This window comes from Rattus rattus, chromosome 12, assembly GCF_011064425.1.
Source record: "Rattus rattus isolate New Zealand chromosome 12, Rrattus_CSIRO_v1, whole genome shotgun sequence".
Lineage (NCBI taxonomy): Eukaryota > Metazoa > Chordata > Mammalia > Rodentia > Muridae > Rattus > Rattus rattus.
Genome location: NC_046165.1, coordinates 32,078,391 through 32,096,422, shown reverse-complemented (window position 1 = coordinate 32,096,422; position 18,032 = coordinate 32,078,391).

Here is an 18,032-nt window from a genome sequence, read left to right as displayed (position 1 = left end):
GAGGAGGAAGCTGAGGAGGCAGGCAACCTTATAGGAGGACCAGCAGTCTCAACTGACCTGGACACCTGAGCTCTCTCAGACACTGGATCAACAACCAGGCAGCATACACCAGCTGAGATGAGGTCTCCAACACATATATAGCGGAGGACTCCCAGGTCTGGGATCAGTCTGAGAAAATTCACCTAACCCACAAAAGACTGGAGACCCCAGCAAGTTTAGAGGTCTGGTAGGGTGGGTGGGGTGCGGACATCCTTGTGGAGACAGGGAGGATGGGGGTAAGGCAGTATGGGATGTGGAACTGTCCTGGTGGTGAACTGGGAGAGGAATAAATTCTGAGTGTAAAACTAACTAACTAACTAAATAAATAAATAATTTATTTTTTAAAAAGCAAATTCTCTTTGATGGGACTATGACTCAGGTTCCTCAGGGCAGAACATTGGGCAGAATATCTCTGAAATAGCATACATTGAAGATGGATATAAAGAAGACATTTGGAAGATGTTTTCATAAACTGAAACCAAAGGTTTTCACTAAGGACTCAAAGCACAAATGACAAACTTCACTTCTTTAGTATTAAAAAGAGCCAACCATGCCTGAATATATCATTTCTAAAGCTAAATTATCATTAACCTTGAACGATTTCATGGTCCGTGTTTTATTGTTCTCATTTTATTTCTTATATCAAACTGAACTCTACAGAAAACCAACGTTTTTTTCTCCTTCAATTATCACCTGAAATCTAAACTTCTACATGAAGTTGTCCATGATTCAATCATTTAAATAAATTAAACAGTCTTGAGGAATAATCAGTCAGAGTAGTTACCTATTTTAGATGAGTCATCTGAAGAATAAATGTCTAGAAGTCCTGGTCAATAGCAGTTGCAGTATGAATTTTTCTGTAATTGCCTTATTCTATCAGCACAATTACTAAGTATCTACGCACTCCTTTTATAATTTTACCATACAGTCAGCTCTTGTTCATCAGTGCTGCAAATTTATAGTATGTTAAATGCATCACAATAGCATTCTTTCAACTAATTCTAGAATGATTTTCTGTAAATGACCAGTAAAAATGCCTTAAAGATTATTAAGAGACTTGGCCATTTCTTATTCTGAAGGAAACTTTGTATTTCTTTTTTAAACTGCTGTTTTCACATACATAAAAGTCCATTCATTTCATAGAATGAAACCATTAATAGGATACCCATTCCCAGCTATAGGGTTGTTACTAGGAATTAGATATATCATTTTCAAGGTCAACACTCAAGGAATAAGCTGCATTGGTATAAATTTTAAATTTTAAATCTTATCTAGAAATTTGGTATCTCTGTGATGATTATACAAGTCACATGAACATTCTCTCTTTCTCTTATAATAATCAAACTATTAAAATATTATGCACTCTGAATTCAATAAATATATCTGCTTTCCTTTTTCCATCTACCTAATTCAATGACAACCAAGAATTGATTTCTCTAAATGCCCTGAAGAAAATATATTAGAATTCCAAGAAATTACCTTCAATAAAAGAAAGAAACAGGCCTAGTTACAAAAACAATGCAGAGGGAGTGAAACTCTGGTTTAGCAGTTGACAGCATGTATCTTTCTTGCAGAGGATTTCCTAATACCCAGCTTTTGCAGCTGACATTAGCGGCATCTCGATGCCCCTGGTATCCATGGACCATCGCAATATTCTCACATTCATACTCACTCCCCCACATTACACATCATTAAAATAATTATTTTTAAATGTAGTTTTGTTTTAGGTTAGTGAGAGTTGCTATAACAATTATTCATTTGCTCATCTCCAAAAACACAATAGTAATGGTAGATTTTTATATCTATATGGACAAATTAAACAGATATTGTAAACTCTTATTGAAATGTGGGTTTCCTTTGTTACACGTTTCCATCCCTCACCTCCCCTGATATTAATGATTGCCCTGCATTCACTCTTATCCAGTGCGCTTGGGCATGTGGGATAAGCTTGGTGTAAGAACTTCCACATAGACACTAAGGTATACTCTTTCAGTGTCCACAAGACTGGAAGGCTTGTCAACCAGATCATAGATGTTATCAAAAAATTAAGGCAACAAGAGAATCTAAATTTGCCAATAAATTAGAGTGTGCATGAAAGATGAAACTCCCAAGACACCTCGATTCAGAGCACATAATACTCCTACATGTCCTATTTCTTTCTTTGTCACATCATTATTTCACACTCATGATGTCCATATAAAAAGCAAACTCATTGATTTGAACAGCAGGACTAATAGGCATAAAATTGCCTGGGAATGGGTTTTTTTATGTATTGTAGAGATCCAGGTATAGGTATAACTTGGATAAAGCAGTTCTAGAATCAGTATCATAAACATACCCATTTGATATATCTTATGCCACTGATAGAAAAGACATGAAGCTTTAATTGGTTACCCAAAAGTTCTTTATGCATTTATTTTGAATTTTTACTGCCTGTTTGAAAAATGTGTATATTGAATCATATGACTATTTTGTGTATCATAAACATATAATATGCAGACCTGTGGTGTATCAATGTCATCTAAACTGAAGCCTTCCATCGTGAGACACCTATTAAGGCTTGTAGACAAGTAAACTAAACACAAAGTTTTTGAAAGATACTGAAACTTAAAGACTTCACACACACACACACACACACACACACACACACCATTACTCTGAGATTATACAAACAGCAAAATGTTGCTGACTAGGGAAGACTCTACACCTCTCCATGTTGCCTGAAAGTTGTGCAGAGATGGCTAGGAATGGAGCATTTATAAGACACCATCGATATTGTTATGTAGCTACAGTTGAGCCGTCCAAACTCTTGTAAGTAACTCCTCAACTACACTACCATAAGTCACCTCAATAAAATTATTGGTTCTACCATTGATTGCTTGTCTGGGTATGAGGAGATATTTGTTTGTATCTCCCTAGAACACTTTAAACAGCAAGATGATTCAGAAAAGGTACACTGCATTTTTATTCCATCCATTCCTTTCTATGTTCCATAAAATCTAGTCTATTTATCACCTTCATAGAATTTATAGAATACTATAAATTCTGCCAGTGTCCAATAAACTTGTTTGTTACCAGTTATCTATAATGAAAAGTCTTAAGTAGTTTTGCTTATGTTTTACAAATATAAGCCTATTCTCCTAAGATATTTTTAAAAAAATAGACTTAAAAGCAAATACACCTGCCGGAAACAAGAGATAATACATGAGGGACACAGATTTTTGTTTTGTTTCTGGTTTTTGAAGATAATCTCACCATGCAACCCCATAGAGTCTGGAACACAGTATGTCATACATACTGCATACAAACTCAACATCATCCTGCCTAAGCAACTTACTGGAATTATTTACAGCTTTGCATCACAATGTCCCAGGTTGGTAGGTGTCTCTTTTAGGGAAGAAATGGCTATCTCATCTTTCCTTCTAACTCATGTCCACCTTGGGATGTTTACATGTAACATAATACTGTTTGCTCCCCGACTTAATCCTGCTTCCATGAGAAACCAAAGCAAAACTGCATGTTTGTCCTCAGTGTTTTGTGGAGTCAGATACATCGTAGGAAGAATGCTGGAAAAAGCCAGTAGACTGAAATGTTGAAAGTCCCCGGTGATCAGGAAAACACAACTCAAAACAACCCTGGGACAAAAGCTCACACCAATCAGAAAGGCGACAAAAAAAAAAAAAAAAAAAAAAAAACTCAGATGACAGCACATGCTGGTGAAAATGCAGAGAAAGAGGAACATGCCTCCTTGCTGGTGGGATTGCAAACTGGTAAAAACACTCTAGAAATAAATTTGGAAGTTCCTCAGAAAATTGGAAATAGAAACACCTGAAGACACAGCTATGTATGTATGTTTGTGTGTTTGGAGATATTTATCTGTACATATGCAATGTACTAGAACTATAATAATTTTTAACACCCATATATTGGTACACTATCATATCTCTATATCCATGCATATTAATATGTTTTAGGTGTATGTAAGGGTGACACCCATAGGTTCATATATGGAAATGTTGTTTTGGTGGATTACAGTATTTTAAAAGGATCAAGCACTGTAGCATCGGAGGAAGTGTGTCATGAGGGTATGCTTTGGGGTTTCAAAGGTCAAAGCCAGGACAGATGGAGTTCTCACCTTGCTGCCTACAGATCTGGCTGTAGAATCTTCTGCTATTTCCTTAGTATCATGTCTGCATGCATGCTGCCATGATCCCTACCATAATGGAAATGGACTAAGCCTCTGAAACTGCAAGCCAGTCCCAATTAAATGTTTTTTTTTTTATTTGTGTGGGCTTTTTGTTGTTGTTGTTGTTTGCTTGGGGTTTTCTTTGTTTGTTTGTTTGTTTGTTTTATGAGTTGCTGTGGATTCTGGCAGCTAACTGTCAGACTGAGCATGGGGACCCCAATGGAAGAGTTAGAAAAAGGACTGAAGGAGCTGAAGGGGTTTGTAACCCCATAGGAAGAACAACAATATCAACCAACCAGACACCCCAGAGCTCCCAGGAACTAAAACACCAACAAAAAGGTTCACATGGAGGGACCCAGGGCTCCAGCGGCATATGCAGCAGAGGATAGCATTGTCTGGCATCAATAGAAGGAAAAGTCCTCATGTGAAGACTCATTTCCTCAGTGTAAGGGAATGTCAGGGTGTTTAGGTGGGAGTGGGTGGGTGGGAGTGGGAGCATCTTCATAGAAGAAAGGGGAGGAAAAGGACATATGGGGAGGGGGAAGGGATAACATTTGAAATATAAATACATAAAACATTCAATTAAAAAAAACAAGCCTTAAACAAAAAAGAATACTAAGAGTATACTAAAGAATCATTTTATATGTGAATATATGCATACATAGATCTATTTCTTAAAGTAACATGAGACCACAGTAATTTTTTTTCATTTTATATATGTCATACACAAAGAAAAATAGTCAATCAGCTTATCTTATATAATTTTATCTTCTTTGACCTAGAATTCAACACATCACTAGTATATAAATTCTTTTTTTTTTTTTCCTTTTCTTTTTTTCGGAGCTGGGGACCGAACCCAGGGCCTTGCGCTTCCTAGGTAAGCGCTCTACCACTGAGCCAAATCCCCAACCCCATAAATTCTTAATTAGATCAGACAGTATTATCTGTGTATCTGCATGGAAATGTAATAGCTTCTGTAAGTATAATTCTTAAGTAAAATAACAATAATCCAAGATAAACAAAGCAATATACAAAACAGTTTGAGATTTATAAGAAGGCACAACGCAGACCGAACAGTCAAGACAATTGTGTAGCTTTTCTCACACATAATAGTATGCAGCACTGATAAGAACTATTGTAATAATTTGTGCTGTCTCCATGAGTAAATGACTATGACAGAAAAAAATATGCTCACAAACATACAATGATATTTCTAACTTCTATTTTGCAGCTTTTAAAAGAAAGGCAGTAAAAACTGTGTAGAATGAAGTAGTTTTTAATCTAAAACAGTTTACTCAGAAATACTTGGATAGGATTGTAAAGTTCTATGTTTTGAGTAAACTCCCTGAGAAAATGAAGTGGAAATTAAATACAGGGAAGAAAATAACAGGAGAGGCAAGCTGCAAATAATGCAGTCAGCAGAAAACAAGAGTTGAGTCATAGATTAAGTATAAGAGTTTCTTTTTTTTTAAATACAACAAAATATTTTATTAGTTTTCCTTCACAGTCTATATTTGGGTAGTTCATTTAGGGGCTGATTCTTCATCAAAAACAATATTTTTATGAAGAAAACCTTTTATATTTTTATCTTTATTAACTTGAGTATTTCTTATTTACATTTTGATTGTTATTCCCCTTCCTGGTTTCCGGGCCAACATCCCCCTAACCCCTCCCTGTCCCCTTCTATATGGGCTTCCTCTCTTAATCCAATTATGGACCCAATACACAGGTATTTGGGTGGAATATTGTGTGTTTGTGGGGGGATGGTTTCCTAATATTTGTTATTGCTTATTAAAATGATGATAAATTGAAAAGGGCTATCTCAGAAGTAATTCGTCTCATTTGGGGAAAGGCTGTGTAGAAGCTATTAGGAAAACCTGTGTAGTTGTAATCATGAGTGTTCTGTCATATAGCTTGATGCCAGGGCCAGTGATTCCCTGAGAATTCCTTTTGTTGTTGAGAATAATTTTCACTGTCCTGGGGTTTTTGCTTTTCCAAATGAATTTTCAAATTGCTCTTTCTAATTCTAGGAAGAATTGAGAAGGAATTTTGATGGGGATTGCCTAGAATCTGTAGATTGCTTTCAGCAAGATGGCCACTTTTACTATATTAATCGTACCAATTCATGAACGTGGGAGATCTTTACATCTTCTGATATCTTCAGTTTCTTTCTTCAGAGATTTGAAGTTCTTGTAATACAGATCTTTCACTTGTTGATTAGAGTCATACCAAGTTATTTTATATTATTTGTAGCTATTGTGAAGAGTATCATTTCACTAATTTCTTTCTCAGCCTGTTTTTCCTTTGAGTAGAGCAAGGCTACTGATTTGATTGAGTTAATTTTATATCCAGCCACTTTGCTGAAATTGTTTAGCAGCTGTAGTTTTTTGGTGGAACTTAAGTTTACTATCATATCATCTGCAACTAGTGATATTTTGATTTCTTTCATTCCAATTGTATTGCTTTGACTTCCTTTTGTCGTCTAATTCCTCTAGCTAGGACTACTAGTACTATAGGTAGGGAGAGAGTGGTCATCCTTGTTCAGTCCCTGATTTTAGTAGGATTGCTTCAAGTTTCTCTCCACTTTATTTCATGTTGGCTACTGGTTATTTGACTCCAGAGAATCAAATAACCCTATTAAAAAATGAAATATGGAGTTAAACAAAGAATTCTCAACTCAGGCATACCAAATTGATGAGAAGCACCTAAAGAAATGTTCAATATCCTTAGTCATCAAAACAACCCTGAGATTCCAACTCACACCAGTCAGAATGACTAAGATCAAAAACTCAAGTGACAACAGATGCTGGCGAGGATATGGAGAAAGAGGAACATGCTTCCATTTTTTGTGGGATTGCAAGCTGGTACAATCACTCTGGAAAAAATTGGACATAGTACTAACTGAGGACGCAGATATACCACACTTGGGAATACACACAAAAGATGCTCCAACATATAACAGGACACCTGCTCTACTATGTTCATAGCAATCTTACTTATAATAGCCAGAATCTGGAAAGAACCCAGGTGTCCTTCAACAGAGGAATGGAGACAGAAAAATGTGGTACATTTACCCAAATGGATGGAACAAGAAAATATCATCCTGAGTGAGGTAACCCAGTTACAAAAGAACACACATGATATGAACTTAATGATAAGTGTATACTAGCCCAAAACTTAGAATATCTAAGAAATATTCACAGACCATATGAAGCCCAAGAAGAAGGAAGACCAAAATGTGGACGCTTTATTCCTTCTTTGAAGGGAGAACAAAATACTCACAGGAGGAAATACAGGGACAAAGAGTGAAGCAGGGATTGAAGAAAAAGTCATCCTGAGACTGCCCCAACTGGGGATCCATCCCATATGTAGTCACAAAACCCAGTCCCTATTGCTGATGCCAAGAAGTGCTTCCTGATAGGAGCCAGATATAGGTGTCCCCTGAGAGGCTTTGCCAGAGTTCTACTGATATAGATGAGGATCGTTGCAGCTAACTAATGTACTGAAAAAGGGGATGTCAATGGGCAAGATAGAGAAAAGACTGAAGGAGCTGAAGGGGTTTGTAACAACATAGGAATAACAGCAATATCAACCATCAAGACCACACTAGTGCCCCCGTGAACTAAATCACCAACCATGGAGTACACATGGAGGGACCCATGACTTTAGCCACATATGAAGCAGAGGACGGCATTGTCCAGCATCAAAGGGGAAAATTCCTTGGTCCTGTGAAGGTTCATTTCCCCAGTGTGGGGGAGTGCAATGGCATTGAGTTGGGAATGGGAAAATCTGAGTGGGAGCATCGTCACAGAAACAGGGGGAGTGGGTAGGCAGTGTGGGAGGGGGGTGTTAGGATAACATTTGAAATGAAAATATATAAAATATCCACGAAAAATTTTTTTTAAAAAAAGAAAGAAAAACATGTGTAAATTTCCTCTGTACTTTAAACCTTCCATTCTGTGGGGAAGCACTGTAAACTGTGAGGAAAACAATCCAAAATAGCTTCTAGAAGTCCATACAGCTTACCAGATTAACTGGATCAGAACACCTACCTGGAATCCAAAGAAAGTAGCAGAGAGATCTTGAAAGAGTTTTCACTGACTGAGGCACGAGGAAAGTATACACTCCAACACATTGATGTGCTTTCGGGCTGTAAAGTGTATGCTAGGTTTCAAGACTTGAGTGCTGTCACGCATGCTAGGGTAGGCTTTGGTGATACAGGTGTCTTTGAGTCATTTATGTTCTTGTAAGTAACCTCTCACTCGTATCGTTATAAGTAACCCCTATAAAAGTCATTGCTTCACAATTTTGGGCTTGGTGTTATCTATATTTTGGTTTGCTTTATATTCTGTACCTTGGTGAGTAGAAATACACTGCATCTCTCCAGGAAAAGTTTTTGTCATGCAACACTCTAGAGCCAAAACTTGTAATTCTATACCCTTCTTATGACACTAAATGACTATGTAATTTAGACAAGTCATTTAAACTCTTTGTGTCTCTTTTTTTTCCTCAGTCTGAAATGCTTAAGTGAACCAATAAAAAATAGGAATAAAATTGAATCTGCTTAAATAGCTTTCAGTAATTATTAATAATAAAATAGTATTAATTTATTTAATACAGCTCCCTGGAGTCATACTGTCATATTAGTGGTAAAAAGATAAAAAAGTAAATTACTTGATCTTCTAAGAGGTCTGACAAGAAATAATTACCCACAGTCCTCTTGCTAAGCACTCCAGAAATCCCTGATCATTCTAACTAGAAAGAAGAGTAGTCTGAAAGGTAAAAATGAGGCAGACCTGCCAGAGACTTTCATTATGATAAATATGATAAATTCATCAGTGAGGAAGTTCCAGAATTTTCTTTCCATTTTTTCCTGCCAGATTAAATAGTGAATGAGTTTACAATTCAGAAAAAAAAAAAAAAAACCCGACCATGTAAATAAGAAATATCCAAGAATATTACTCCCCTCCCCCGGTGGTCTTTTTATTTTGCTTTTTCTTTTTTTCTTTTTTCTTTTTTGAGTCAAATATTTTACATTGGATATTTTATTTATTTACATTTCAAATGTTATCCCCTTTCTCGGTTTCCTCTCTGCAAATCTCCTATCTTATCCCACCTCCCCCTTCTATGAGGGTGCTTCCCTACCCACTTACCCACTCCCATTTCACAGTTCTGGCATTCTTCTACACCAGAGCATCGAGCCTTCCCAGGACCAAGGGCTTCTCCACCCACTGACGCCAGGTAAGGGCATCGTTTGCCACATAAGCAGCTGGAGCCTTGGGTCTGTCCATGTGTACTCTTTGGTTGGTGGTTTAGTCCCTGGGAGCTCTGAAGGATCTGGTTCGTTGATATTGTTGAAAACCCCTTCAGCTCCTTCAGTCACTTCCCTAACTCTTCCATTGGGGTCCTCATGCTTAGTCCAATGTTTGTCTGTGAGCATCCATATTTGTATTTGTCAGGCTCTGGCAGAGCCTCTCAGGAAACAGCTATATCAGGCTCCTGTCAGCATGCACTTCTTGGCATCATCAATAGTTTGGTGTCTGTATATGGGATGGATGCCCATGTGGGGCAGTCTCTGGCTGGCCTTTCCTTCCGTCTCTGCTCCACGCTTTCCCTATATTTCCTTTCAACGGGAATCATTCTGGATTAAAAATTAGAGATCTGTTGGTGGCCTCATCCTTCAACCAGGGACAGTGCCTAATCTCTGGATATGGTATCTACAGGTTCTCCCTCCCCCTCGTTGAGAATTTCAGCTAATCTCATCCTTGTGGGTCCTTGGTGCTTCTTGCTTTCCTAACATCTGGGACTTTCTGGTGGCTAGCCCAAGTTTCCTACACCCCATTGCTACACAACTCTGTGTATCATCCCTGTCTCCTCCCATTCCTGATCCTGCCCACTTTTTCCCCTCACCCTCCTCTCTTCCTCCCAAGTTGCTCCCATCCCCTACCTCCTGTGTTTTGTTCCCCCTTCTAAGAAGAACTGACACACCTTAAGAAAAAGAAAGAATGTGTATTTTTAAATAAAGCATTTTAAAAGGAGTAAACTTTAAAGATAGCTCTCTGGTTATTTATTCCTACCTAACCAGTCTAGAAAAACCTTTTGCTTTTGTCTTTATGCATTCCAACATCATTGCCATTGACAGCAAATAGGTAGCCACCACATCTGCTGTTAGTGACCAAAAATCTGGGGTAAGAGCTCAAAACTTATCCTTTCCAGGTGGCAAGAAGTGCCTTTTTCACAGTACACCATACAATAGGACACCATAAAGCAAAAAGTAACTTCTGTTCCTCTCCAGCAAGAATGTTCCCCTTTCCACATTGACATAATGCCGTTTCAGAGGAGGCTCATTATGCAGGTAGTTTTAGGCTCACTCATGATGCCATATCCTTATGTCATATCACTGGTAGTTACTTGGGAGCAGTAATCAAGTCCTCTTATTGCTCATAGCCCAGAACCTTGTAAGAAGAGCCTCGAGCAGAGCTATACTTCTCAGACTGTGGTATAGTGATTACAGTAAAGACCACAAATGTCTGCAGAGCCCAAGTGTGGTAATAGGTCTTCTGTGTCACTTTGTACTCACAGATGGGGCTCCGAACCTTTCATGTGCTTATAGTTTCTCATAAGGCTAGGTAAACCAGATGTAAGCTGAAGGAAAGAAACACAGGATAATGTGAGCATTCTGGCCTATGTTGAGGCGAATCCCTAAGCAAAGCACAAGGGCTCCAGAATGGCCATTCTGTACATATAGAAGTTCACTGAAATATATAGCGTTTGGAACTTGTGAAGAGCATGCTTTCCTATAGCAGTATGATGTTTTGATTTGCGATTCCATTTCAATAAAGTAAAAAATCTTATATAGAAGGTAAATTAGTAAATTTTATAACTGTTGAACTTTATGGTTGAAAATACAGTGTGCAAAATGGAAAGGCTTAATCTGTTAACTCAAGGTGCCATATTCACAGACACCACGTATATGTCCTTGTATTTACAAAGAGTCTAGTTTAATATAAGTTTGTATAATCCAAGTTATTAATCAGTTTGTGGCTTGTGGGTAAAGCTGGACTAATGGTGCTACTTATGTTCCCATTATGCTGCAGTTTCATCCTTCTGGACTCACAATAAAGTCAAAGGCTGCTTATAAAATAGAATCTCTCAATACAAACAAATCGCAGTCTGAAAGAAACCACCACTTCTTTTTTTTTTTTTTAAATAAAAGGCTGGATATAGCCAATTTCAACTCTAGGTTAAAAAGAAAACATTAAAGAGAATAATAGAAAATATTCATCTGAAAAATAAGAAGATAAAAAGAAAAGGCAGAGTAATAGGATCCATGGTTCAATAATGAAAATTGATCCTAACTCATTACTGTTCCCAAGAAAGAGAAATATTTATAATAAGCAGTGGCTAAAAGTCCCTAAGTTTAAATGTGACATATACCTAAGGATTCAAAATTCTGATCAAACTTCATTCAAGATAAAAAGCAAACAAACAAAAGCAGAACAAATACCACAAAAGTAAAGTCAAATTTCTAAAATCCAAAGGCATATGAAATCTGTTATAAAATTATATGTAAGAAGGGGGACAAATAACGGATAGTACATGTCTCATCAGAAATCATAGAATCAAGAAGGAAAGAAAACATTTTCAAGTACTACAAAAGAAATTGTCAAATTAAATGTTTTAGTATATTTCCTAGTGGCTATGATAGACAAAAGAAGAAAGAATTCAAAAAAGGAAGGAATGAAGGGAGGAAGAGAGGGAGGAAGACATGGAGGAAAGGAATAAGAGAAGACAAAAACAAAGGAAGTAAGGCAAATGCTAGCAAAATCTGTGTAAGGAAGAAGGGTTTATTGTGACCCATGGTACAAGGTACAGGTCATCATTGTAGGCTTCCAAGGCAGTTGAAGCTTGATGCAACTGGAAACAGTACGATCAAAATAGAATTTTAATAATGTGTGTTTAGTTGACAATCTTCTTTTTGTATATTCTAAAATACCATCCTAGGGAATGCTGTTAACCAGAGTGTGTGAATCTTTCCAACTCAGTTGACTTAATCAATACTCATACACAGAAGCTCAACCTTGGGTGATTCTAGATTTTTATCAGTTTGACTATTGCAATTGGCTTTCATGCTAGGTTTCTGTTTAGAACAGAATATATTTTAGAAATGAAGAAAAATTAGTACATTTGAAAATAAAAGAAAATCTATCCCTAACATAACTATACTAAAATGATGTTATCTTGTGAGAAAGATGATGAAAATGTTAAAAGTCAGGAAACGTCCATGAACCTCAAAAGACCACCTGATGGTTATAAAATACTATTAGGGTCTTTTTATTACAAACTCAGGTTTGGGCTCTCCTCCAACCCAACTCTGACAGCAGGACAAGAAGTCAGAGCAGCCTTGAACACTCAGCAGGAAAAGATTTTATAGGAAATGGAAGAGTGTGTGTGTGTGTGTGTGTGTGTGTGTGTGTGTGTGTGTGTGTGTGTGTGTGTGTGTCTATCCTGGCAAGTATCTAACTGAAAATCTATTTTAAGCTGACAGGTGAGTGCTCTGAAGCAAGACCATGTACAATCACAAAGGATCTGAAAATACATTTGAAACAATCAGAATAATCTTCGATCAACTGTAGGTAGGGAGTAAATGGTGAGGAACAAGTTATGAGGTCTTTGCGAGTACTTGGGTGTAGCTTAGATCTGAGTGTGAGTCAAGTTCCCAAGCCTTTATTTTTTATTCCATTTTTCTTTTTCATTAAAAGATGAGGGTGTGGTTGGCCTCTCAAAAGTAGTAAGGATTTCTGAAATGTTAGCAAAGAAGAAAGAGATGTATGCATACACATAATGGAATTTTCTTCTACTTTTGTGCTGCCTTTCTTATGTTTAACACTAGAAAAAATATTAAAGAACTCTTCTAAATGACTTTGGAAGACAACGTAAGTAATACTAGCTATCAGGAGCACCTCATGGTGTTAAATACTTGTGCTGCAGGAAGAAAATGATGTTGTCCACTGAAATTTCTTCAATCGTTTCAAGTTCATCTATGTATCAGATAAGGCTTTTCTGGAGAAAACTATTAAATCCTGATAAAACTGACAAAGCCATCCAAATTTCCTCTAGATAATTAGTAAACATTTCTTGTTGTTATCCTAAATGCTTTGTCCTGGAATTGTGCCTGGAAGCTATCTTTGAGCATGTGGTAAATGAGGAAGCATGATCTTAGAATGAGTAATATGCCTATACCCATATATGAGAACCCGGCCACCTAAAAACAATGATTCATTTGTGTCATGGTCCTTCTTTGGGAATTAGTCTTCCTATTATTATTTGTCCAAAATAAACTCTCTCATTCTGAATCTGCATTCAGCATGGGACAAAACTGTTAGTTCAGCTGCATAAGCATTTAAGATAGTTAAACCTCAAGAGGAGAGAAAAAAGTGTGTATAAAAGAGTAAGGCTTTCTTCCGAGTTTCAGGAGAGGATCTAGACAATGAAGTGTTGCTGTGTAGTCTTTGTAACTAATGCTTAATATTCTTACTGTTAATATTGTTTGAAAATAAAATCATGGTTGCTATTCTATGACCATCAGAAATGTGTACTTGATCATGAAAAAAAAAATGATCTTTGCAGTAGTCCTATAGAATTAAATGACGATAGCAGCCAACTCTTCTATTGAGTCATAAATTCTGTCTCAAAATTTTCTATTATTTGATTTGTTATATTTATGAGAAAGTCTTAGTGTGTCTCTCTATATATATGTCCAAAGCCAGGGATAGTTTCAGCCAGAATGATACCTTTTAATAACTAATAACTTCCACCAAATTAATCAAGGATACAAGAACAATTGGATTGGGCAAATGGCTTAGTTAATATTTTTTATACAATCATAGAGACTGGGATTCAGAAATGCAGAACTCATGAAATATGCTAACTAGAAATGGTAGCTTTCTATAATCTCAATACTTGTGAGACAGAGGCCAGAAATCTCCAGGACGAGCCGTCTAGCTAGGCTAAAAGAAAACAGTAACCTCTGACTTCAGCAAAACATCACCTTAAGTGATGATTCAAGAAGTGATCTTGGATCTTGCAGTGTGATCCAAGAAGACATCTGGGCTTCCACATATATGATCATATGCATGTGGGTACACACACACACACACACACACACACACAAATACACACACACACATACACACACAAAAAACCTGACATACATTTATAGGCATGTGAACACAAATACACACTTGGAAGCATACCCCACATATCTAAATATACGTAATACAATAAAAAGATTCATAATTCAAATATGTGCCTATGATGTAATGATGGATATATATTGACCAATATGCATAGCATAATTTGATGAACAGATACTAATTTATCTCAGGCTAAAGTCACAGGATGAAGACACATTCCAAATCTTGGGAAAGGTCCAAATTAGAAGTTAGTAGAGAATCACAAAGACTGATGTCAGGGAGGTTTTATAGAAAAAAACTTTAGACAGAGTAACTCTAACTCTCTAACTTTATAGATATTACTTTATCCACAGAGACTAAAATTATATGCACTAAGTGCTTGTTTTAAAAAATGTTAAGGCATAAGTAATTTTCAGTGTATAAAGAAAAATCACCTTTTTAATTTTTTTCCTCCTTTTGCATGTGTACATGTTTGTATGTGCATGTGTGTGAACTTTAGAATTATTGTATTTCTCTCTAGAATGTGCTTAATGGGACCAATTAGAGAATGAGGACATAGTATCAATTACAAGGACATTAATATTTCCTCTCATTTCAGTGTTCTCATCTAACTCTATCTATACAATCTACTATTGCCCAGAAACCCAACAGAAATTGACCAGAGCATTGTGATGGCCATCTGTCAACTGTAAAACTTCTTGTCATAGTTGGACCAATAGGAGTAGAAGGCAGGAAATAATCAAACTCAGGGCTGAAATCAACCAAGTAGAAACTAAAAAGGACTATACAAAGAATCAGCAAAACCAGGAGCTAGTTCTTTGCGAAAATAAACATGATAGATAAACCCTTATCCGGAATAACCAGAAGGCAAAGAGACAGTATCCAAATTAACAAAATCAGAAATGAAAAGGGAGACATAACAATAGAATTGGAGGAAATTCAAAAAATCACCAGATCCTACTGCAAAAGCCTATATTCAACAAAATTGGAAAATCTAGAGGAAATGGACAATTTTTTAGACAAATACCAGGTAACAAAGTTAAGTCAGGATCAGATAAACCATTTAAACAACCCCATAACTCCTAAAGAAATAGAAGCAGTCATTAAAGGTCTCTCAACCCAAAAGAGCCCAGGACCTGATGGGTTTAGTGCAGAATTCTATTAGACCTTCATAGAAAAACTCATACCAATTCTGTCCAAACTATTCCACAAAATAAAAATAAATAGAGCACTACCGAATTCCTTCTATGAAGCCACATATACACTTATACCTAAACCACACAAAGACGCAACAAAGAAAGAGAACTTCAGACCAATTTCCCTTATGTGTATAGATGCAAAAATACACAATAAAATTCTTGCAAACCAAATCCAAGAACACATCAAAATGATCATCCATCATGATCAAGTAGGCTTCATTCCAGGGATGCAGGGATGGTTCACTATATGGAAATTCCTCAACATAATCTACTATATAAACAAACTCAGAGGGAGAAAAAAAAACACATGATCATTTCATTAGATGCTGAGAAAGCATTTGACAAAATTGAACACCTCTTCATAATAAAAGTCACAGAAAAATCAGAAATTCAAGGACGATAGCTAAACATAGTAAAAGAAATATACAGGAAACCAGTAGCTAACATTAAACTAAATGGAGAGAAACTTGAAACAATCCCTCTAAAATCACGGACTAGACAAGGCTGCCCACTCTCTCTGCACCTATTCAATATAGTATTAAAAGTCATAGCCAGAGCAATCAGACAATGAATGGAGGTCAAAGGGATATAAGAACTCCAAGTCTCTGAAGAAAGAAATTGAAGATCTCAGAAGATGGCAAGACCTCCCGTGATCATGGACTGGCAGGATTAATAGAGTAAAAATGGCAATTCTGCCAAAAGCAATCTACTTATTCAATGCAATCCCCATCAAAATTCCAACTCAATTCTTAATAGAGTTAGAGAGAGCAAATTCATTTGGAATAACAAAAAACCCAGGATAGCAACAATTATACTCAATAAAAGAACATCTGGGGGAATCAACATCCCTGACTTCAAGCAATATTACAGATCAATGGTGATAAAAACTGTATAGTATTGGTACAGAAACAGACAGGTAGATCAGTGGGATAGAATTGAAGACCCAGAAATGAACCCACACACCTATGGTCACTTGATCTTTGACAAAGGATCTAAAACCATCTAAGGGAAAAAAGATAGCATTTTCAACAAATGGTGCTGGTTCTAGAGGCCAGCATGTAGAAGAATGCAGATCGATCCATTCTTATCACCCTGTACAAAGCTTAAGTCCAAGTGGATCAAGGACCTCCACATCAAACCAGATACACTCAAACTAAGAGAAGAAAAATTGAGAAAGAGTGTTGATCACATGGGGACTGGGGAAAATTTCCTTAACAAAACACCAAAGCCTTATGGTCTAAGATCAGGATTTGACAAACAGGACCTCTCAAAAAACTGCAAAGGTTCTGTAAGACAAAGGACACTGTCATTAGGACAAAAAAGCAACCACAGGATTGAGAAAAGATCTTTACCAATCCTGTTTCTGATAGAGGCCTAATATCCCCCCGCCCAAAAAAAATAACCTCAAGAAGTTACACTCCAGAGAGTCAAATAATCATATTAAAAATGGGGTATGGAGCTAAACAAAGATTTCTCAGCTGAGGAATATCAAATGGCTTAGAAGTACCTATAGAAATGCTCAACATTCTTAGTCATCAGGGAAATGCAAATCAAAACAACCCTGAGATTTCACCTCACACCAGTTAGAATGGCTAAGATCAAAAACTCAGGTGACAGCAGATGCTGGGGAGGATGTGGAGAAAGAGGAACACTCCTCCATTGTTGGTGGGATTGCAAAGTGGTATAAACACTCTGGAAATCAATCTGGAGGTTCCTCAGAAAATTGGACATTCCACTACCTGAGGACCTAGCTATACCTCTCTTGGGCATATACCCAATACATGCTCCAACATACAACAAAGACATATGCTCCATTATGTTCATAATAGCCTTATTCATAATAGCCAGAAGCTGGAAAGAACCCAGATGATCTTCAAAAGAGGAATGGATACAGAAAATGATACCAATCACTAATTAAAGACTTATAATAAAAGTTACTTTCTATATAAAATGTTTGCAATCAGATAACTTCCTTTTGAATTTAAAATAAGTTAAAATATTACTTTAAGTATATTTTAACATTTTTTGGGTTTTTTTTTTCTTTTTTTGGTTTGTTTTCTTTTCTTTTATTACATATTTGCTTTACTTATATTTCAGATGTTTTCCCCTTTCCGGTTGCTCCCCTGGAAAGCCACTATACATCTGCCCTCAGCCGACTTCTATGAGGGTGCTCCCCAATCCCCGGAATCACTCCCTCCCAACACCCCACCCTGGCATTCTCCTGCACTGGGGCATCTAGTCTTCACAGAACCAATGGCCTCTCCTCCCTTTAATGCCCCAAAAAGCTACCGCCTGCCTCATATTCAGCTATTGGGTCCCTTCCTGTGAGGTTTTTGGTTCGTAGTTTAGTTCCTGGAAGCTCTGGGATGTTCGGTTGGTTGGTATTATTCTTCCTATAGAGTTACAAACCCC